Source organism: Crocodylus siamensis, chromosome 3, assembly GCF_052110815.1.
Source record: "Crocodylus siamensis isolate JL-2025a chromosome 3, ASM5211081v1, whole genome shotgun sequence".
NCBI lineage: Eukaryota > Metazoa > Chordata > Crocodylia > Crocodylidae > Crocodylus > Crocodylus siamensis.
In genome coordinates, this window is record NC_143397.1 from 189,938,663 (window position 1) to 189,963,482 (window position 24,820).

The 24,820-nt window shown below is 47.5% G+C and overlaps 1 pseudogene; it reads right to left on the reverse strand.

Moving 5' to 3' along the window:
- Nucleotides 1-213: 213 nt before the first annotated feature.
- LOC149869248 (DGAT1/2-independent enzyme synthesizing storage lipids-like) lies at nucleotides 214-23,819 on the reverse strand (annotated as a pseudogene).
- Nucleotides 23,820-24,820: the final 1,001 nt, after the last annotated feature.

The following is a 24,820-nucleotide window of genomic DNA, read 5'->3' on the forward strand; positions in this document are numbered from 1 at the left end:
CAACACTGGAAAATCTACAGTCAATCAAATCACATTTTTCTTGTTTGGTTATACAGAAATCCATAAATTAAATATGTAACATCAGTGACAAACTTCTAGCAATCATTTCTGCAAAACATTTCTTTTTTGCTACGAATTGTCAGAGGACTGCTTATTGAACTACATGTAATTTTGTATTTTATAATTAATGAGTCACTAAATAGGTAAAATTTTCTAGTCTTTTTTTTGTGTTTTTTCCAACTGTGCCAATAAAGCCTTCCACATGCTCCCTGGTATTTGTTGATGACTGTGTATCAGATTTTGGAGTGCGGTCTTTGTCTGTTAAAGGAAAAAGAAAGAGACAGTTAAACTTTTATGAGTCTTGACATTGTGTAGACATACACATAAAGCCCCAACTTCCTTTTGTAACCTTGATATGAGGAGTTGCAGGAGGGTGGGAATTATTGGGAAAATGTGCATGTGCTAGTTGTGTCTACAGAATTTTTTTAACGAAAAAGAATTACAATGATAATTTTGGAGAGCATGTAAGTAGCTGCATGACTGTCATTATGGGTTTTCAGGACATGGTAACATTATGTGCATACATACTTTGGGTTTTCTAATTCTAATTGAAACTGTCTAGTAATAAGGTTTTGTGAAGTCAGTTCCCAGATCTTCCAGAAGTCAAAGTTATGGAAATCAGGTGAGCAGCTCCCTCAGCTTGAAGAACTTTACAAGGAAAATCCTTTGAAAAAGACTTGGCACTAACTACAGAGATCAAGGCCTGGCTGAACAGCTCCCCTGATTAAAGAGAATGGGCCTGACTGGCTCTACCGCTAAATTCCTCTGAAAAGTCTGTTTTCTCAAGAATAGTTCTTACAGTCAGAGCAGGCTGAGGAAAGAGGGGTGTCTAGAATGAAAAATTTAATTCTAGTTTTGTAGAACTGATTGAAGTAAATATTTGTAAAAGAGCATGAACTAGAAGCTGTAATATGGTATGGTACAGCTTTAATAGACTTCTTAAGAGTTGTCAACTGTCAGTAAACTTGCTGACCATCAGTAGAGAAAACAGGCTATCAGCAGGGATCCTGGTTTTCCCTGAACACCCCCTCCACACACACACACAATTCTCTGCTAAAAAATACCAAATTCTCCACTAAAAAACTCAAAATCTGTGATTAAACTTAAAGGTCCCCCACAGGCCCCTCCCCTGAACCTTGCTGGTGCCCCTCATTCCCCACCCACAGGCCCTTCTCCCCCAGCCATGCCAGAAGGGGAAGGGCTATGGACTGCCAGGGCTATGGACCTGGGTCTGCAGCTCCCTATGTGGGCTTGGGTGGACCGGCTCCCTGCCACCACATGCACTCCCAAGGTGGGGACCCCCCCCACCCCAGATCTGTACACAGGGCAGATGCAGGATGCAGGCTCAAGCTCCCACCCTGCTTCCCTCCCCCGGGGACTCCAAAGCCCGGCAGGCATGACCAGGCGTGGCAGGAAACAGCAGAGTCATGCAGGGATCTCTTTGCCACTGCTTGCCTCCTGTGCAAGGGGCTGCAGTGAGGGCAATGACAAGGAGCTCATTGCAAAATGGCAAAATCCATGGGTTTCTCTTGTAAAACGAGAAATCCATGTTTGCCTCTGGTAAAGGCAAAATCCACAGTTCACTCCGTTTTTCCACGGGAAGTGGGAAACCCGGATTCCTAACTATCAGTAAATGCTAGGAAACCAGGATGTGGCTTGTCTTGCCTAGTAATAACATCTAAAGCATAGGTGCAGTCCAGATCAACTCCACAGGGAGGTGGGGGCTACAGTGGGGTCTTGCATCAGAACTGGAGTTGAATGTAACAGGGGCTCAAGCAGGAGCCCCATTACTAGGGTAGCCATGGGAGTGGGTAACCATAGAAGGTACCTTACACAGGTGGGGGGAATCACACACCTGGGAGAGATCAGGATAATTAACTCGTCATGGCCGGTCCAGGCACTGGAGGAAGAACAGCGAATCGCGAGATAAGAAAGAGAGAGAGAGAGGCCCTATCAACCACCAAAAAGGGGCTGAGACTACAGACCCCAGGACACCACAGCTGGCTGATAAGGAGATGGGGTACTCACCCAAGGGGCCTGCCACCACGCACACTCCCAGGGTGGGGAGATAGCCCTGGGAAGAGTCGGGGCTTGGGGGATCATCGTGCCAATGTAGAGGTGTTTGGGACAACACTCGGGCAGCTAAGGTGGTGCAGTGCCAGCTGCACTATCGGATAGCTAAGAGCTGAGCCAGCTCCACCATTAGATATGGCAAGTAACTGAGAAGGCAGCTCTCTGATCACTACTTGCAGAGGCGCAGGGAACATGCCCTGCTAATGACTTAATTAACCGGGAAAACACCACTTGAACTACGAAGAGTCAAAAAGCATCTGGGGCATGCCCAGCCAGGGGGTTATTGGCTCAACTACAGTTTCCCTCACTAATGAGGTACTGGTGAGGTGAATGGCACTTTGTAACTGCTTGGTAAATAAAATCAGTACCATGTGATTTCACCATCTGGGAGCTCTGTGGTGTTTTCCTCACATCTAAACCCTCTCTCTGAACCCTTTTTTTCTTTTCAATCGAAGTTGTGGCAGGTGAATTCAGAGGGGGACAAGGTAGATCCAGCTGCCCTCCTGCACTGGAAACCAGAGCCAAAGTCAGAACATGCCAAGGACAGAAGCCATAGCTGGAGACAGGGTAAGCCAAGGCTTAACCAGGATCACAAGTGAAAAGACAGTGTTGAAGGTCAAACCAGAACCAAAAGCAGACAACTGGAATCAAGGAATGCCATAGATCTTACCACAATACCAAAAAGGAAGTGCGTGGAAGGTTGGGAGCAAGAACTGTTGAAATTGCTAAGACATGGATACTGTAGGCTTGGTCTGGCTTTTACTGGATAGAGTTGCTGGGGCCTGCTGCCTGCTGCCTGCTGCCTGCTGCCTGCTGCCTGCAGCTGCAGGGGGCTGGCTGCCTGGATTGCCTCATTCAACCCAGCTGGAACCAGGCCATGTCTCTGGGGTTGCATCAGGTAGCACCTGTTGCATCAGGTAGCACCTGTTCAACAGATGACTAACCCTGATATCCTTATTGCAGCCAGCTGGGTACTGGGTACAGACCCTAAAGGCAAGTGTGTCTTCTCTTCCAGGTAGGCTGAGCTCATACGGTGTGCTTTAAACTAGCTTTGCCAGGGGATGGGGCCACAGGAGGACACCTCCCATCCAAGACAGGTGATAAGCACAAGAAGTACCCAGATAAGTGACAAGGGTTTAGACAGTCCTAGGAATCATGGGGGGGGGCGGGGTGCATGCACCGATACGAGGCCTTAAAAGCCTTTACACTAATGCTCAAAGTATGGGGAATAAGCAGGAGGAACTCACTCTCTGGATAGCTAGTACAAACCCAGACATAGTAGGGCTCACTGAAACCTGGTGGGCTTCAACCCATGATTTTGTGGTAAACATTAGGGGCTACAGGCTATACAGGCAGGACAGAATGGGGAGGAAAGGCGGGGGTGTGGCGCTATGTGTCAAAGAGCAATACATGTCCTCATCTAACAGGATGGGGTCAGAGGAGGGGCAGACTGAAGTGCTCTGGGTCAGAATACAAGGGGGTCCCGAGGAAAGGGACTTAACAGTGGGGGTCTACTACAGGCCACCAAACCAGGTGGAAGAGCTGAACCAGGAATTCTCAGGTCAGCTTGCGGAGGCAGTTAAGTCAAGGGATGTGGTCATCACGGGTGATTTAAACTACCCAGACATTTGCTGGGAGGAGCAGTCAACCAGGTTTGACCACTCACGTAGGTTCCTTGCTGAGATACAAGACCTCCACCTAACCCAGGAGGCGCACAGTCCCACCATGGGGAGTGCCCTGCTGGACCTGGTCCTGGCCACAGGCAATGACTTAGTGAGGGGACTCCAAATTCTCAACCAACCTGGGTGATAGCAATCATCACCTACTGGAATTTACCATCCAGTGCAGGGTGTCAAGGGCCTGCAGCAAGGCAGCAGCCCTGGACTTCAAGAGGGCTGACTTAAACAAGTTGAGGAGATTGGTAGGAGAGGCATTGCAGTCTTGGAGAATAGGGGAACTAGGTGTCCAAGATGAGTGGTTGCTCCTTAAGGAGACGATCCCCTGAGCCCAAAGGCTGACAATTCCAATGCGAGTCAAAGTGGGAAAGAGTGCTCGAAAGCCCCCTTGGCTCACCAGAGGTGCTCAGGAATATCTGAAAGCCAAAAAGGAGGCATACATCTAGTGGAAGGGGTGCTATCACCAAAGAGGATTACTATAGCGTGAGTCTGTAGGGAGGCTGTTAGGAAGGCTAAGGCAGAGACAGAACTAGGGCTAGCACCAAGAATCAAGGACAACAAAAAGTCTTTTTTAAATACATACAGAGTAAAAAGAAGGCACCAGGCAACACAGGCCCCTGCAATATATGCTTGGCAATCTGGTGGTTGCACCACATGAAAAAGCAGACCTTTTTAACAAACTCTTTGCCTCCATTTTTCTGAGCAGGGACTGGGACATTTCCCCCACCGGGATTCAGCAGGGACTCCACCAGGCCTTGAGTCAGGGAGGACCCAGTTACTCCCTTCTGGAGGGGCTGGACGTGTTCAAACCAGCAGGTCTGGATGCTCTCCATCCCAGGGTGCTGAGGGTATGCCAGAAGGGAGGGACAGGATACAACTGGACCAGGACAGGTTATGGGGTGGGCAAATGTGAATAGGATGGGATTCAATACTGACAGGTTCTGCACTGGGGCAGAAAGAACCAACAGCATACTTATAAGCTGGGGAACTCCCTTCTAAAAAGCTCAGAGGCAGAAAGAGATCTTGGAGTCATTATCGATTCTAAAATGAACATGGGCCGCCAATGTGAGGACGCAGTTAGGAAGGCAAACTTGTATGACCCCAGCTAGGTAGTTATCAAGCCTCCTTTTAAAGACCCCCAGGGTAGGAGCCAGCATCACTTCTCTTGGAAGTTGGTTCCAGATCCTACCGCCCTGACTGTGAAGTAGCGCTTCCTGATATCTAACCTAAACCTGCCCTCTGCCAGCTTGTGACCATTATTTCTTGTCACTCCTGGGAGTGCTCGGGGGAACAGGGACTCCCCCAATGCCTGCTGGTCCCCTGTTTGTAACAGGCCACTAGATCCCCCCCTCAGCCTTCTCTTTTGGAGGCTGAACACGTTCAGGTCCCATAGCCTGTCCTCATAAGGCCTGCCCTGCTGCCCCCTGATCATGGAAGTGGCCCTCTTCTGGACCCTCTCCATGTTGTCCACATCCCTCTTGAAGTGCGGCGCCCAGAACTGGACACAATACTCCAGCTGCAGCCTGACCAGTGTCGCATAGAGGAGGAGGATCACCTGCTTGAACCTGCTTAAAATGCATCTGTGGATGCATGACAATGTACAGTTGGCCTTCCTGACCTCATCCCCATACTGTCAGCCCATGTTCATTTTGGCATCAATAATGACTCCAAGATCCTTTTCTGCCTCTGCACTGACGAGAAGGGAGTTCCCCAGCCTGTAGGTATGGTGCTGGTTCCTCCTCCCCAGGTGCCACACCTTGCACTTGTCAGTGTTGAATCCCATCCTATTCTCATCCGCCCACCCCTGTAACCTGTCTGATTGCAACCTATTCCTCCCTTCTAGCATGCCCACTTCCTCCCACATATTAGTGTGATCTGTGAATTTGAACAGGGTGCTTTTTACCCCCTCATCCAAATCACTGATGAAGATGTTGAACAGTGCGGGTCTGAGGACCGAGTCCTGGAGAACCCTACTGCCCACATCCCTCCAGGCTGAAAATGACCCGTCCACCACCACTCTCTGGGTGTGGCTCTCCAGCCAGTTAGTGACCTATTTGACTGTGTAGGTGTTGATGCCACAGTCCCCTAGTTTTTTAATGAGAATGGGGTGAGAGACAGTGTTGAAGGCCTTCCTAAAGTCTAGAAATACTACGTACACTGCTACCCCTGCATCTAAGGATTTTGTGACTTGGTCATAGAAGGCCACCAGGTTGGTCTGACAGGATCTGCCTCTAATGAACCCATGTTGGTTGCTGCTGAACATAATTTCCCCTGCTGGCCCCTCATAGACATGCGCTATGGTAATTCTCTCAAAAAGCTTCCCCAGGTTTGAGGTAAGACTAACAGGCCTGTGGTTTCCTGGTTCCTCCTTCCTCCCTTTTTTGAAAGTGGGAACCACATTGGCCCTTTTCCAGTCCCCTGGCACCACACCAGAGTACCACAAGGGCTCATAAAGCCATTCCAGGGGTCCCGCAATGACCTCTGCTAATTCCCTCAGCACTCTGGGGTGGCGATCATCCGGACCAGCTGATTTAAATATGTCCAATCCCTCCAGAAGTTCCCTGACTAGATCCACACCTCCCCTGGGATCTACAGAGATCCCGGTGGGGTGGGGAGTGACCTGGTCCCTGCTCAGGAAAATGGAAAATAGGTTAGCTTTGTCATCTGGTGTGATGATCAGATTTCCTAGCATGTCTCGCAGAGGCCCCACGTTACCCGGTACCTTCTTTTTACACCCTATGTATTTCATAGATTTCATAGACATTAGGGCTGGAAAGGACCATGGAAGATCATCGAGTCCAGCCCCCTGCCCAAAGGGGAGGAAGTCAGCTGGGATCATAGGATCCCAGCAAGATAAGCATCCAATTTACTCTTGAAGGTGTTCAATGTAGGTGCTTGAACCACCTCCGATGGCAGCCTGTTCCAGACCTTGGGGCCTTGGACAGGAAAGAAATTCATCCTTATATCCAGCCTGAAACGGTCTTGCAGGAGTTTGTGCCCGTTCGACCTCGTCATCCCTTGGGGCGCTCTGGTGAACAAACGTTCCCCCAGATACTGATGGTCACCCCTGATAAACTTATAGGTGGCCATCAGATCACCCCTGAACCTGCGCTTTTCCAGAATAAAGAGTCCCATGGCTCTCAGCCTGTAGTCATAAGGTCTGTTTTCCTGACCTCTGATCATGCATGTGGCTCTTCTCTGGACTTTCTCAAGCTTCTCCACATCCTTTTTGAATTGTGGAGCCCAAAACTGGATGCAGTACTCCAGCTGCGGCCTCACCAAGGCCGAGTACAAGGGGAGAATGACGTCCAGGGATTTACTTAAGAACTTCTATGGATACAAGCCAGCATTTTGGTCGGTTTACTAGCTGCAGCATCGCATTGCAGGTTCATGTTTATCTTGTGATCAACGATGACCCTCAAGTCTCTTTCTTCCGTAGCGCTTGCCAGCATAGCACTGCCGAGCCTATAAGGATGCTGCAGGTTTTTCTTCCCAAGGTGGAGAACCTTGCATTTTTTGGTGTTAAACACCATCAGATTCTCGTCCACCCATTTGCTGAGCCTGTCCAGGTCAGCCTGGATTACCTGCCTGTCTTCTGGTGTGGATGCTTTGCCCCATAGCTTGGTGTCATCAGTGAACTTGGCCAGTCCGCTTCTGACTCCAATGTCCACATCATTAATGAAAATGTTGAACAATATGGGTCCAAGGACAGAGCCTTAAGGGACCCCACTGGTCACAGGCCACCATGATGATTAACTTCCGTCAATTACTACCTTCTGGGTCCAACCATGGAGCCAATTTCCCAGCCAGCAGATCATGGTGAACCGAAGGCCACAATTGGGCAGTTTCACCAAGAGGTGATCATTGGATACCATATCGAAGGCTTTTTTGAAGTCAAGATACATGACATCAATCTCCTCTCCCTTGTCCAGGTGATAGGTCACCTGGTTCTTTTAAAGAAGGACTTCTTGTTGTCCTTGATCTGGGTCATCAGTCCCAGTTCCATCTCTGCCTTGGCCTTCATGACCACCCCCCTACAGCCCCAAGCAGGTATAGTCCTCCCTGGAGATGGCCCCACCCTTCCATTGGGTATACGCCTCCCTTTTAGCCAGGATACATTCCCGTGTGCTTTTGGTGAGCCATGGGGGCTTTTGCACCCTCTTACACCTTTTATCCATATTGGACTAGCTCCCTTTGGGCTTGGAGGATCATCTCCTTAAGGAACAACCACTCTTCTTGGACCCCCGACTTCTCTCCCCTCCGGGACCTCAGTGCCTCCTCGACTATTCTCCTTACCTCATTGAAGTCCAACCTCCTGAAGTCCAGGGCTGCTGTCTTGCTGCAGGCCTTTGCTACCTTCTGCTTGATGGTGAATTCCAGCAGGCAATGATCACTGTCACCCAGGTGGTCGAGCACCCGCAGCCCCCTCACCAGGTCACCGCCTGTGGCCAGTACCAGGTACAAGACATCTCCCCTGGTGGGGCTGTGGACCTCCTGGGTTAGATGGAGGTCCTGCATCTGGGCTAGGAACCTACATGAATGGTCAGACCTGGCTGACTGCTCTTCCCAGCAGATGTCTGGAAAGTTCAGGTCACCCTTGATGACCATGTCCTTTGACCTAACTACCTTCATGAGCTGACTTAAGAATTCCCAGTCTATCTCTTCCCCTTGGTTGGGCAGTCTGTAGTAGACCCCCACCGTTAAGTCCCTTTCCCCTTGTATTCTAACCCAGAGCACTTCAATGTGCCCCTCCTCTGACCCAGTGCTACTCATTGAGGATGTGTATTTCTCTTTGATGTAGAGTGCCACACCCCCACCTTTCCTCCTTGTCCTATCCCTCCTGTACAGCCCATAGCCCTTGATATTCACTGCCCAGTTGTGCTTTGGGGCCCCCCATGTTTCTGGGAGCCCCACTATGTCTAAGTTAATGTCAGCTAGCAGGAGGGTAAGTTCCTCCTTGAAAACTTTAATAAATATGCTGCTTAACACAAAACTTTTCAGCCACAAAGTGACTGAACTGACAGAAGACAAGGAAGACAGAAAATGAAGGAAAAGTTTGTGATTCGAGCAGTTCAGGGGAAAAACAACCAACCCCCAGCAACCAAAACCCCTGGCAACAAGATATCACTAGCAGAGCTTACAATCAACTACTTCAGGTGTGGTCCTAGAACAGTATGTAATATAGGCTACCCAATTTCAAAGTGACTAGGGGCCACTTGTCATGCAGGCTGCATCTGTGCAGGCTGAGGGGCCCTTGGGCCCACACCCTGAATGGGTCTCTCACCATAAGTGCTGAGCTGCTGCAGTTTATGGACACCCCCCTGCTCTGCCATGCTGCACCAGTTACCTCTCCTTTGTGCACAGGGACCCTGAGACTAGGGCTCTCTCAGTCCCACAGCAGTGATTTCTTGCCTTGACTTTCCTCCAGTGGCAGGGGTAGGAAACAAAAGCTGACAGAGGAAGGATAAGCCTGGTGAGTGTAGTGACAGCAACCTCCACTGTGCTAAGGCGAGCAGCATCTGAGCAGGAGGTGAGCAGTAGCAAATGAGCCACAGGCAGCCCATGAGCCACTAGTGGGACACACCTGAGGTATCACATAATTCAAACTCTAAGATAATTCCATAACAAGAAAGAGAAATAAAGACATAAATGTTTGGCCCCGGGAGCGACGTGAAACACATGGTTGAAGGCCTGTTGCACCCCTGCACCCCAAAGCCTCCCCAACGACCGCCAGTGACATGATGTGGATGGGCACACACCGCAACCCAAGGGTCCCCTTGGAGTCTGCAGCATCCCCCTCTGGCACCTCAAATGTCTCCATGCAGACAGAGCCCCTGTCTCTCGGCTGTGGGGGCTACTTGACACATTTCCAGGCTCCTGGGACCAGAAGCATGGCCATCTCCCCTTGTGGGGTTTGCTCCACTTTGGAGTCTCTGGGGCACCAGATAGATGAGCTCCAGGCCTCAGGGATGGTGAGCAGGAGATAGATTCCTACTGCCAGGCCCTTCATCCCCTGGAAGTGAAGGGTAGACCAAGGTCACCTTCCAGGACAAGAGAGGACTCAGGGGTTTCCCATACTGTTCGGCCATGGGGTTGGACCAAGGTGGTCCAGAGAGGTGATACTCCCCCTCTATGCAATCTTGGTCAGGACACAGTTGGAGTACCACGTCCAGTTCTGGGCGCCTCACTTCGAAAGGGATGTGGCCAGCCTGGGAGGAGCGCTCAGCCAAATCCGAGCGGTCACAAAGCTTTCTCTCATGTATGGATGACCTCTATCTGATGCAGAAAGTCTACGGGCCAAAAAGAGGTAAATCGCTGCTCGACCTTGTACTGGCAACCAGGGACGACTTAATCAGTAACCTAACAATCGAAGGGAAGCTGGGTGACAGTGATCATGAACTGATCACCTTCACTATTTGCTGTAAAGCTGGCAGGTCAGTCAGTAATACAGAAGTCCTCAACTTCAGGAAAGCTGACTTTGACAAGCTGAGGAGGCTTGTCAAAGAGGCCCTAAAAGGCCATAACCCAATGGAGAGGGGAGTTCAGGAGAACTGGTTGCTTCTCAAAGGAGTAATCCCGGATGTGCAAGCCAAGTCCATCCCATCTTGGAAGAAAGGCAGCAAAAGGGCACAGCAGCCGCCTTGGCTCTCCAGGGAACTGGCGGACCTCCTGCGTCTTAAAAGGAAGACCTACAAAGGAAGGAGGACTGGAATTGCCACCAAGGAGGAATACTCTGCTTTAGTCCAGACTTGCAGAGAGCAAATCAGGAAAGCCAAGGCTGCGATGGAACTCCAGCTAGCTACAAATATCAAGGAAAATAAAAAGTCCTTTTTTAGATATGTGGGGAGCTGGAGGAAAAGCAAGGGCAACATTGGACCCCTGTTAAATCAGACAGGGCAACTGACAGTTGACAACTGACACCCAGGAAAAAGCAAACTTGCTAAATGGGTACTTTGCATCAGTTTTTCAGCAGTTCCATGGGACAACCCTGCCCACTATGGGTCAGGGAAGCCCAGGTGAGGGAGATTCCTTGCCCTCCATTGAAGCTGACCTTGTGAAGGAACACCTTGATAGCCTTGGATACCTTCAAGTCAGCTGGCCCAGACAGCTTACACCCCAGGGCACTTAAGAAGCTGGCAGGCATCACAGCTCTGCCACTAGTAAGGATCTTCGAGAACTCGTGGAGCTCAGGCAAAGTGCCTTAGGATTGGAAGAAGGCCAATGTGGTGCCTATCTTCAGGGAGGAAAGTAGATATGAAGAACTACAGGCCCATCAGCCTGACCTCCATCCCCAGGAAGATTTTGGAGAAAATCATCAAAGAGACCGTTCTTGACAAACTGGCTGAAAGCAACTTCTTGAGGGATAGTCATCACGGGTTTGTTGCAGGTAGGTCTTGCCTAACCAATCTCATCTCTTTCTACGACCAGGTAACTTATCCTCTGAATAAGGGAGAAGAGAATGACGTCATATATCTCAACTTTAAAAAAGCTTTGAGTCTGGTATCCCACAATTGTATTAAAGAAATCCTGGCCAACTGCAGCCTTGGCTACATCACAGATTGCTGGCTGGGGAATTGGCTTCGAGGTTAGACCCAGAGCGTGATAGTTGATGGAAGTCAATCATTGTGGTGCGCCGTGACCAGTGAGGTCCCCCAAGGCTCCGTCCTTGGGCCTATCCTTTTCAACATCTTCATTAATGATGTGGACATTGATGTCAGGAGTGGGCTGGCCAAGATTGCTGATGACACCAAACTTTGGGGTTAAGTGTCCACATCCAAGGACAGGATGGTAATCTAGGCCAATCTTGACAGGCTCAGAAAATGGGCAGATGAAAACCTGATGAACTTCAATTCTGAAAAATGCACAGTACTCCACCTTGGGAAGAAAAACCCACAACACGCTTATAGGCTCGGCAGTGCTATTCTTGCTAGCACCACGGCCAAAAGGGATTTGGGGGTCATGATTGACCACAAGATGAACATGAGTCACCAATGTGATGTTGCAGCTGGCAAAGTGAGCAAAACTCTGGCTTGCATCCATAGATGCTTTTCTAGCACATCCCAGGATGTCATCTTCCCACTGTACTCAGCCTTGGTGAGGCCACAGCTGGAGTACTGTATCCAATTCTGGGCTCCACAATTTAAAAAGGATGTGGAGAAGCTTGAGAGAGTCTAGAGGAGAGCCATGTGCATGATCAGAGGGCAGGAAAATGGGTCTTATGGTGAGAGGCTGACAGCTACAAGACTCTTCAGCCTGGTAAAAAGCAGGCTCAGGGGGGACCTGGTGGCTGCCTATAGGTATATAAAGGGTGTATATCAGGATCTGGGGGAACACCTGTTCACCAGAGCGCCCCATGAGATGACAAGGTCAAACAGACACAAACTTCTCCAAGACCATTTCAGGCTGGACATAAGGAAGAACTTCTTTACAGTCCAAGCCCCCAAGACCTGGAACAGACTGCCACCAGAGGTGGTGCAAGCACCTACTCTGGGTTCCTTTAGAGTCAATTGGACGTTTATCTTGCTTGGATCCTTTGACCCCAGCTGACTTCCTGCCCTTGGGGCAGGGGGCTGGACTCAATGATCTTCTGAGGTCCCTTCCAGCCCTAATGTCTATGAAATCCATGAAATCTATTACATAAATGCACTTGTAATAGTCATTTGAAGGTGAGAGAAAATTAAGGTCTACATGAGAAAGCCATGATATTGCTAAAAGAATGAACCTACCTTTTCAGCTAGTTCCTCAGCAGTTATAGTTGGATCATATGGAATGGGTTCTCCAATGTGTGCACGGAGTTTGACTGGAAGCCCTCCATATGGTGGAATTAATGGCAATCGAATAGTTTCAAATAACCACCTAGTTAATCCTGTGCGTTAGTTTAAAAGAAAAAAAAGTCTCAGAGCTTTAGAGGACTAAATTTATATTAAGTTTAACAAAAAAAACAGGGCTGCCAAATTACCTAAAGCTCAATGTTTCCCTTACAATCAAAAGGCAGGACAGACCTTTGAGATTAATAGACAAACCTTTGAAATTAACTGGTTCAAAGAGCCTAAAAGCTTTCATAGATGAAAGCCTTCTTCATCAGATTCTATTATTTCACTTACCCTCTTAACCTTTAGTCTAGGTATCTTAACTCAAAGGTTGCTGGCATCCAGTGCAGTGCAGCCTGCTTAGGTTTCATTTCCGCACCTTTACAACTCAACAGCACTGACTCTAGCTTTAGTGTAGTGGCTCTCAAACTTTTTAGACTCAAGACACCCCTCCCTAACTTTTGTGAATTGAGGGGCACCTCATTTAAAAAATCAACATATTAGTTCAAGGCTTAACCTTTGCAGAGGGGCAGGGAAATAGCCAGGCTGGGACAAGCCTGAGTTTGAGATTATCTCCTTATTTCCTCAAATTTGGCTTACCTTCTTATACTTTGCAGCACCTTTCACTAATTCTCCTGATAACTAGGGAGCTGGGTTTTCTGTTCACCATGGGAAAATGCAGATTTTCTCCTTTGAAGGAGAAAAACATGGATGTTCCCTTTTTAAGGAGAAAAACATAATATTTTTTCCTTTATTGGAAAAAAATGCAGGAAATAGCTGGCTTTGCCTTGCAGCCTAAGTACCAGCCTGTAAGAAACTGGGGGGGGAACATGAGGGGTGCACTCAGGCAGGGACCATCACATGCATGTGCATGCAGGCACATGCATGTGGCAACCAGGCACCATGAAAAGCAGCTCCTGCAGCTTCCACAGCTCCCCCCGGGGGGGCTGGGATTGAAGCCCTCATAGTGAGGGAGGGAATTGAGCAAGGCTGGGGCTAGTGGTACTTGGGACATGGAGCTTGGGGCCCAGGGTGGGAATGTGCAGCCACAGGGCCTGGCTGGGGAATGGGCAGCTCATCTGGGGGAATGCAGGGGTGTGGGCTCCCTGAAACTGTGTGCATTTCTGGGAGGAATGGGGGGGGCATGTGTCCCCCAGATTTGTGCACAGGGTAGTGGCGGCTGCAGGCTGTGGGGTGGGGAGGCTGGGAGTGCTGCATCTCCATGGCAAGGTCCCCTCTCCCTGCCTGCCTGGCAGCAGCGGGGTTGGTGGCACAGAGTTGTGCCCTCTGCTGCTGCCTGGTTGGGAGAGGGTGCCTCGCCATGGCAGTGCAGGACTCCTGGTGGTGGAATCAAGCCTCCCTGCTCCACTCTGCTCTCCCATGCTAGGTCCTACCTGTTGAGCCATAGAGGCCCCCGGGGGGAAGGAAACAGGGTGGGGAGCCCCAAGCCTACAGCAGGAAGCCTGCATCAGCTCCCCCTGCCAAGGGCTCTGCTCCAACTGGGGGCCTCCACTAGCAAGACTTGAGGGGCAGGGGATGTGGATGGTCAGTGAGGGGCACTGGCAGGCCGAGGGAGCTGTGGGTTGGGAGGGGCACCAGCAGGGCCCAGCGGGCTGTGGATCTGGAGCCAAGGGCACTGTCAGGGCTGATGGAGCTATGGGGTGGGGAGTGAGGGGCACTGGCAGGCCCAGGTAGCTGTGGGTCAGGAGTGAGGGTCACCAGCCAGGGTAGGGAGCAGCAGTTCAGGAGTGAGGTGCACCAGCTGGACCAGAAAGCTGTGAGTTGGAAGTGAGGGGCACCAGAAGGGCTGTGGGGGCTGAGGGTGGGGAGTGAGGGTCACCAACAGGGCTGGGGTTCTGTGGCTTGGGAATGAGTGGTGATGACATAGGCAGGGCATCAGCATATCAGGGCTGCTCAGCACCACAAAGCGGGGGGGGCTCAGCCTGCACAGATGCAGCCCATGATCTCAGTCTCCCCCTGCCAAGGCAAGTAGGGTGCAATTGAGGTCTGATCCATGCTACACATGTGTGGCCTGGCAGGAGGCATGACATTTGGAAATGTGAATCACATCCTAGACATTCTTTTAAAGGCATGATATCAACAGCCTCTGGCTCATCTAAGACACCCATGTTTATGTCTGACAATCCATGGACACTATTTTTCATAAAACTGAGAACAAACCAAAACCACAAAAATTCAGAAGAAGAATACACATTTCTGGGACACATATTTTGAGATGGGAAATGAAAAATGCTCAAAAGAAATATATTATATTAAATGCCTCTTACTTCTTTCTTTAGGCATCCTATATGCTTCCCGAATATTTTCAGTGTACATTGGAATGATGGGCTGAGGAAGAGGAAAAAAAAGATAAGAATTTAATAATGAACATGTAATAAAAAGTCCACATTTCTCTTCTGTCCATGTACCCAATTATTTCAAGAAAGAAGAAGGTATGTTTACACTCTAAGACACTTCCAGAGTGGATATGATCTTGCCTAGGGGTCTTGTTTCCAGTTAAGGAGTTATTCACACTTATTTGAAAATTTACATTGGAGAGCTGGTCAAGATTGAAGCCCCAGTATAGGGCGTGGGAAGATTGAAGTCCTAATTTTGGAGATGGGGGACCAGGTAGGTCTGAGGATGCCTGAGGCCAAGTTTGGGCTGGGTGAAGCTGAGTGCAGCCCAGCTAAGGGGCTGGAGGAGTAATGATGGATATGGATGCCAGCTGCTGGACATGGGACATGGTATAAGGGTTGGTTCAGAGCTGTGTATTTACCATTGGCATCAGGGCAATTTAATGGGAAGCATCTTGCCTAGGACCCTCTTCAGTTACATCAAAGGTGAGGCAGGTGGGCGGACTGCCCTAGACAAGTGGGCGGGCCAACATGTGGACTGGCCTGGGGACAGCCTACTTGTTATACCCATCCATTCAGGGTCAGACCAATCCCCATTTTTGGGGTCAGGAAAGACTCTTACCCCATTTCAGACTGATATGGATTGTAGATTCTACCTTCTGCAATGTGGGATGTGGCCCCCTTCCTTTGATCTCAGAACATATTTTATCAACCTTGCTGCAGCAGCACAATGGCCACATTGGTCTCTCTGCTCTACCTGTGGCAGGTTAGGTCTTATGATGGTGTCAGGAATGACTATGTAGTTTTGATAAGAACTTAAGTAATGGATTTGTACATGACAGTTTGGATGGAGATGATCCTGCCACTGGCAGAGGGTTGGACTAGGTGAACTATGGAGGTCCCTTCCAGTCCTACTTTTTTATGATTCTAAGATTTTATAAGTAATCAATGTATCAGGAGGCTGACAATTTAAAGAAGCCACATTATAGATCTCAGTTACACAAGATTAGGGCCCAAGTTTTATGCATATCAAAAATATTAAGTTACAACATAATTAATCTCTGCTCTCAGTATTGCATTGTCATCAGTTGTGTGTTTCTGCTCAGTGATAAAACTGATTGTGTGTGTATTTATCTAAGGAGGGGGATATAAACAGGGTTGCCCTAAAATGTGAAAATATTTTATATACAGATATAAAGTGAAGGTTACAAAAAAACCCCAAAATTTTATGCAAGTGGGCAAAAATGAACATAGAGATGAACGAAAGACATTTTCATGGGTAAGTATAACAAGGGACCCCTAACCCCTGTTAGGCCAGTAGTATAGAGGGAGATAGCAAGTGGCAGAATCCGTATTATTTAAACAGAGCAAGTGCAACTTAAGCTAGGTGCAAAGGGCAGCAGGTATGAGCAGTACAGTTAAACGGGCTACAGGACCAAACTTTCAGACTGCAGACATCAACCATTCTCCCACTTCAGCTCCCTCTGTCCACAATGGGCAGCCTTCAGGTCATCTACCTCTTAAAACCCTTCTTTAGGTACAGGACAGACTAGTACCTAAAGAAGGGTTTTAAGAAGTAGGTGACCTGAAGGCTGCCCATTGTGGACAGAGGGAGCCAAAATGGGAGAATGGTTGATGTGTGCCCACCAGAGGTCTCTTGGCCATCTCTGGTGGCAGACCCATTATGGTATGGAAGGAAAATCCTTACAAAGCATCAACAGCACAGTTTGGACATGTCCTATATGTGTATGAGGTCACCCACAAATATGAAAAAAGTGAGAGGTAAGTGAAGACAAAAGATATCCAGGGATCAAAAAAACCCTGCACGCTTGGCTAGTGTGCGCTGCTGAAAAGTGTAGCTGGCTCGCCCAGAGCCACACTTTTTTCTTAGCTGGGCTTCAGCAGAATCACTGCAGCTGCAGCCCTGGGAGGCCCCCAGGATCCCAGGTAAGACTTCTGGGGCTAGCACAGTGCTGGCCCCAGCGTCCCCTTCCCTACCCCGGGTAACTTGCCACATGCCAAAGCAAGGTGTGGTGCCGCTACTTGGTCCCCAGGGAACCAAACATCCATGCATGTCTGGACGTACCCATGGTGTCTGGAATAAGAAGGAACTCAACAAATTCTGTCACAGGGACAGTGGTGTTAACTGATGACAACATCTCAGAGGAAGAGGGTTAAACTGATATAGCTTAGCTCTCCTCCCATCAGATAAAGCATATGCCCAACAGAATTTTTTATTATAAAGCAGCTGATGCATAGTAAAGCCAAGCCTCCTCTGTTCTACGCCTAGTGGTAACTGTTTGCCTGCCCATATCCTTAGATCCATTGGGATGATTGATGCTTACAGGTATATTACTCACCACTTTGGCATCTATAGCCAGCTGAGCAAAGCCTTTATGATGAGCCCATACAAGTTTGTAAGTTTCATCACTAAAGAGTGCTTCTCGAGCACCACCTGGTGCGATAGCCACCACTTGGCCATTTTTTAGTGCATTCATGCATTCTTCCTTTGTACCTGATATAGCTGAAAATGCTTCAAATAATGATTGAAGGCCTGTAAAAAAGATGTACCAATGAAATTATTAGAACTTAAAATCATGCCACATATACAGCTTTTGTATGACAGAAAAATATAGTAAAATATAATAACATAAAACCATTACTAAAAGTCTGATGGCTACTTAAAACACAAGAACAAGAAATATGTGTTGGAGGAAAAAATGTATAAGCTATGCACTTCTGACATTATACTTTACTCTGAAAGGTATGGGAAAGAACCTGACACTTGTATATGCATATATTCTTCTGTCCTTCCTTCCTTTTACCTTTCTTTTAAATAAATTAAAAATATATATTTTAATTAAATGCAAGTAAAATTGGAAAAATAAAATATCCCAGGAATTGCTCCATTCAAGTCACATTAAATATAAATTAATGTCTATTTCTGGTTTTCCTTTAAAACATAAACACACTGAACATTACATTTGTTTATGTAAAATGTACACAATACAAACACAGCCTCTGCAACAAGGTCAAGTTAAGCTGTTGTAGTCAAAAGAAAAAGGAAGGCAATGCAAAAATTAAGCTTCTGACAAAACCGTTTGTAATGGGGCGGTCTGTCCCTTCAAGAGGGAACAGCCTTGTTAAAAGACCCCAGATGCATATGCAGGGATATGTCCTGCTAGGAGTCTTAAACAGCTCCTAGAAGAGGATATGCAAGAGGAGGGAGCTGCAGTGAACGGGACTGTTTGCTGGCAGAAGGGGCCATGCTACTGTGCTGGAAGGTAGAGCCTTCTCTCCTCAGGTGCCCAGGATGAACCAGAAGGGCTTGTTTTGGGTTTTTCTTCTTTGTTTCCTTGTGTGGTACCTAAGGCCTGTGTTATTTGGGAGGACTGGCTGAGGAGTTCCTCAGGGAGCATTGCAAAGTCCCCTGCAAACGCTACATCTTTCTATTGCATAACTAGCTGAGTGAAATTCCCTGCTACATGATCAGTGGTAATGACACTACCCCAAAAGTTTTAGAAGCCCAAAAAGGGAGAGAGAGAAATGTGTGTGAAAATTGTATGCAGATTTGCCTGTTGCATTCCCCGCATTCCTCACTTCATTATCAGAATGCAGTATAGGGACACAACTGTGCTAATGAACATGCTAAACTTCCCTAAAACAAAACATACTTTTATATACGTGAAAGTATTTAACTATATACAATAAAAATAAATTTACCTGGTAATTTAAAAAAATAACGATGGACTACTGACACACACAATCTGTGTGTCAGTATAAAGTACCTAACTACAAAGATGATGTGGTCTATAGAAATAGCTCCATGATAAAAAGTAATAACACATGGTCCTTCTGGTATATTTTCCAAGCCATGAAGTTCATAACCTGTTTGAAGCATAAAGTAGAATATTGTTAATGTTAATTTTAGGTTATTTGGAATTTGAATATAAGCTATGTGCTAGAAAGAAGTGTGAAATTAAGGAGCAAGCAGTGTGGAGCAGCAACTAAAAAATTTTTCAATGTTTCATAAGAATTCAGACACAGATTCTTAAAGGCATTTGGAGATTTCTCTACCGAGTACAGAATGATCCAAGTTATTTAGACACTTCAACATAACTTAAGTATTGAAAAGCACGAAGCTGGATGAAAGGACTACATTTTGTCATGTACAAGATGCCCAAAATTAAATGGAGACCTTGCCTCTTTTTGAAAGGCAGAATGTAGAAAAAGACTTCTGCAGATTCATGGCTAACTGCATGACAGAGTCCTCCTGGAAATGCAAAGTACGAAGGAAGTGAAGCATCAGGAGGAACTTCCTTGTGTCACTGAATTTCTCCAGTGGTGTCACACTTCATGGACACTTTGTTTCCAAGAGGATTTATGCTGTCACACAACATTAAGCTCCAGACTAGAGGTGCACTGATATTTCTGTCAATATTGGATCAACACTGATAAAAGGGAAAACTGACATTATCAGCAATTGGCGTTTTTTGGCTGGTGTAGCCGAGAATGTCACTGGAGAGCAGCGCCCTGCTGGTAGGATTTTGCAGGGGAGGGGCATGTGGGAGGAAAGGGGTGTGGGGGGCAGATCGAGGCCCCCATGATGAGGAAGGGAGTAGGTTTGGAGCAAAGGTAGAGGCAGGTGCTGCCCAGCCAGGGCAGGGCATGGGATGGAGCTGCAGATGCACACTCCTAGGGAGGCATGAGGCTCATGTGCCCCCTGGATTTGTGTTTGGGGCAAAGGTGGGCTGCGGGCCTGGGGTCAGGGTCCACTCTGGCCTCTTCCTGGCAGACTGGCTGAGCCAGGGCTGCACTCAAGATGGGTGGCAGTGGGGCAGGTGGTGGTAGCACTGGGAGCGGGTGCAATGGGGTGGCCATGGAAAATTTTGTAGTGGTTGTACCCTACCCCATCACCTCCCCTTCCAGCATCACCTACCCCTGCCTACAGCCCCAGCTCAGCCCCCACACTAGGAAGAGGACAACGAGCCCCTGGTCCTAAGCCCACAGCAGGCAGACCACCCTCGGCCTGAGCACAAATCGTGGGGACACATGTCCCCCATGCCTCCCCCAGAGGTGAGCACAGCGGTGGGATGTACCCTCCTCCCCACCCCCCAGATGAGCCATCCACAGCTCCACCCTACACCCCACCCTGTCCCTGCTGGGCAGCACCTGCCTCTGCCCCTGCCCCAGCCCCACTCCCTCCCTCCCTGTGGGGGCCTCAATCTACCCCCCATGCTCCTTCCTTCCTTCATGCCCCTTCCTCACCATAGACTGACCAGCCCAATGCTGTTCTCCAAGCTTCAGGGCTGCATATCAGCTATTGGATTAGTATCCACCAATTGGTATCGACCATCGGTATGGGCCAAAAAAATCTTTATTGGTGTACCCCCTACCCCAGACCCTCGGAGAGGGTAGTAGCAAGACTTTTAGTTATTTACTGTAAGTAGTTCTTTATATAGGAGTTTCTTCATCACAAGCTGCAGCAAGATGCATTCTCTGGATGCCATTCAAGCCCCCTTGTTCTGGCCAGGAAGGCTCTGAGAGACCCAGGGCTAGTGGTTAGAGTACTATGCTGGGCAGTCAAGTCAGAGAAATGCAGGTGTGAGAGGAACAGGAGCCTAGGACCTGGGTCACCCACTTCCCAGACAAGTGCCCTGTCCACAAAGCCAAAGAATGGACTGGCTTTCCTCCTCCTCCTGGTTTTTGTCAGGCCAGAGGACCAAAACTCGGTCTCATCTATACATGCACAGAAACTTCCTGGCCAGAACAGAGCCTGCTTAGGTTGCCCAGGAGCCAGGGGATTAAGATTGAACACTGGGTTTGTGTGTCGAAAACTGCAGTGAGGTGGTTGAGTAACTGCTATTTGGGTATGCAATTAAAACAGGATTCTGCCAGTTGCTTACTTCCAACTTCAATAGTCAATGAGAGCTGGAAATAGACTGTGCTGTGCCTGAAAGGAAAGTGAGCTTAGGGAAGGGTTCAGATTCCGAGTTTATGAGCTTGGAGCCTCCTAATCCTAAAAATGGTGATTACATAATCAGTTCTCAAAGGGAACTCAAAGGGGTCCATAGCTAATCATCAGTTCACTGAATCATCCAACCACCTGAAAACCAAAATAAAAGTAAAAAAAGACTTGCTGGCATTTCTACAGTATGCATCCTATGTTTCATCTTATGTAACTTAGCTATATTTGCATAAGCAGGGGGAAGAGAGGAGTTGTAGGAAAGACAAGCAGGGTTATCATATATCTGGCAAAATAAATATGTCCCTTCCTGATGAAATTCCAAAATACTGGGAAAATGCCAGATTAAAATGAGGTGTATGTTTTATTGCCAAACAGCTCTTCCACAAATGTTAATATCTTAGAAATAAAACAGGGCCAATGTCGTGCCTATCTTCAAGAAAGGGAGGAAAGTAGATCCAGCAAACTACAGGCCAGTCAGCCTGACCTCTATCCTGGGGAAGGTCTTGGAAAAGATTATCAAGGAGGCCATCCTTAACAAACTTGCTGAAGGCAATATCCTGAGGGATACCCAGCATGGGTTTCTTGCAGGTAGGTCTTGCTTGACCAATCTCATTTCCTTTTATGACCAGGTGACTTATCACCTGGACAAGGGGGAAGAGATGGACGTTGTATACCTTGACTTTAAAAAAGCCTTCGATCAGGTATCCCACGATCACCTCTTGGCTAAACTGGCTAACTGCGGCCTTGACATCACCATGATCTGCTGGCTGGGGAACTGGCTCCGCAGTAGGACCCAGAGGGTGATGGTCGATGGGAGCCAATCGTCTTGGTATGCTGTGACCAGTGGGGTCCCACAAGGCTCTGTCCTAGGGCCTATACTGTTTAACATCTTCATCAATGATATGGACATTGGTGCCAGAAGCGGACTGGCCAAGTTCACCAATGACACCAAACTCTGGGGTAAAGCATCCACTCCAGAAGACAGGAGGGCAATCCAGGCGGATCTGGACAGACTCATGAAATGGGCGGACGAGAACCTGATGATGTTCAACACTGAAAAATGCAAGGGTCTCCACCTTGGGAGGAAAAACCTACACCATGCTTATAGGCTCGGTAGTACTATGCTGGTTAGCACTACAGATTAAAGGGACTTGGGGGTCATGGTTGACCACAAGATGAACACGAGCCTTTGGTGCGATGTTGCGGCCAGTAAAGTGAGCAAAATGCTGGCCTGCATCCATAGATGCTTCTCAAGCAAATGCTGGGACGTCATTCTCCCACTGTACTCAGCTTTGGTGAGGCTGCAGCTGGAGTACTGCATCCAGTTTTGGGCTTCACAATTCAAAAGGGATGTGGAGAAGCTTGAGAAAGTCCAGAGAAGAGCCACGCACATGATCACAGGTCAGGAAAACAGACCTAATGATGAGAGGCTGAGAGCAATGGGGTTATTCAGCCTAGAAAAGTGCAGGCTGAGGGGTGATCTGGTGGCCACCTATAAGTTTATCAGGGGTGCTCATCAGGAACTGGGGGAACGTCTGTTCACCAGAGCCCCCCAAGGGATGACAAGATCAAACATTCACAAACTCACTGTGACCAGTTCAGGCTGGACATAAGAAAGAACTTCTTTACTGTCCAAGCCCTCAAGGTTTGGAATTGACTGTCACCGGAAGCAGTTCAAGCACCCACTTTGAACGCCTTCAAGACACATTTGGATGCTTATCTTGCTGGGATCCTATGATCCCTGCTAACTTCCTGCCCCTGGGGCAGGGGGCTGGACTCAATGATCCTACAGGGTCCCTTCCAGCCCAAATGTCTATGAAATCTATGAAAAGTTAAATTGATAATTGCAGAGTTTTAAAAAAATAAAAACCTAATAAACCATTTCCTGTTAAATGTTACTGCACAGTGAAGAGCTGACATTTTTGTTAGAACAGAAACAAGCAAATGCTATATCTGGCAATCTATCTCTCTCCATTTCTGCTACTTGTGTCCAGGTGTTTTAAGCCTTCTTCAGAGTGCTTAAGCTGGTCATTGGCTGCAGCCAAGGCTCGGGATTTTGACTGGGGTGTGCCCATGTTCCTGCTGGGACCAAAGCTGGAGATTCCTGTCTAGAGGGTCTTCTCCTCCACTCGGGGTCAGACCAATCACCATATTTGAGGTCACAAAGGAATTTTATCCCATCATCAGATTGGTATGTACTATGGAGGTTTTTGCCTTCCTCTGTAGTGGGGAGGTGTGACCCTCTACTTCAGATGCCTTGGGTGGTTTTTTATCAACCATTTAAGGAAGCAGGATATTGGCTGCTGTGATTCCTCTGCTTTACCTGTGGCAGGTTAGGGTATTATGTCAGGATTGACAGTACTTTTAGAAAGAGTTTAGATTATGGATTGTATAAAATAGACTCTGCCTTTCCCAGTGCATTCCATTTTTGTATCATAAGATGTAACCTCTTTTTAGGGCAGGGATTCTTGTGTACTCTGTTGCCCTTAGCAAAAATAGTATTGTTTTTCCAGTTGGTTGAAGACACCTAAAGTTTATCTACTGGGGTCATTTACTTAATTAAAATAGATTTAGAGCTGCAAGCTAATAAAGTTTCACTTACCATGCCATATTCTTCCATACAAATCCCAAAAGTATGAGATGGCTTTTCTTGCACCTTCCCAGATATCACCAGAATGATTTGACTTTAGCTTAGCAAACCTCTTATAAATTATAGCAAAAATACAAGTAGAGTAGAGACAAAGGATAAGTATTACAGGAAAGATTAAAATTACAGCCATGACCACTAAGATGACCACATAAATAAACATGTCTCCAGATACTCCATGATATTCCATTCTTCTGATATGTAAGCCAGGCAACTTATACAGGTCATAGGTGTCTCCCCTAAGAATCCTGTTCTTCCTACCCTTTCCTGTAAAAAAGTGAAACAGAAAATGAATATAACTCCTTCCATAGCCGTGACAGCATCATAAGCTAGGGGGGAAAAGACCACTGATAATATGAGTAATTAGCATTAAATATAAAGGCTAATGTTAGTTCTTCATTAAGGATAATATTCTTACTAATTTATAAGCATAAACTGGGCCACAATTATTTTGCCTCCTGTTAGTGCATTTGTTTTCACAGTAGTGAGAAAAGTAACTGAAGTATGGCGTATGAGATGGCTAATAAGGTTGCTAGTTTAAAATAGTTTGGGTATCTCTCTCCAGCATTGAATAATAGGCAACATAGACATACCTATTTGCCATTTTGCTGCATTCTGCTGCTAGACATCTTGTTATCTGTCTTCTGTCAGGGCCTGCTTTCAGCTGTCTGTTCCTATCCAGTATGAAACAGCAGAAAACATCTCACAGCTCCTCCATTCCTTGCCATACTTTGGGTCAAAACAGGCATGTTAGGGTGACAATATTTGGAACTTGGGGAGCACTGGATTTGCAGCTGAATAAAGGCTTCAATCTGTGCCTCAGCAAAGCTGCTGACCAGAAGGCAGAATGATATATTAAAAATAAGATTGTAAAGCTCTTAGGCAAGCATTTTTCTAACAATATAGTAGTGTTGTAGATTTATAGTCCATTGTGTAAGAAGAACAAGATGCAGCCCACCAGCTATCATTAGGAGATAAAGCAGAAGTAAGACCTTGGAGATGGTGCTGGAGTCAGCAAGAAACAGCAAGTGACAGAGAGAAGCCAGGTTCACGGTCTTGAGCATGCAAGCAAAAAGGCATGTAAACGAATAAAATGCATGGGCAATTCCATGCTAATGAAGTAAACAGTAAACAGAGGTGGAGCTTGAGATAGGAGGAAATATGGGTGGAACAAAGGAGGGGCAAAGGTGGAGTAAATGTTAATGAATATGAACCAAGGTGTATAAACG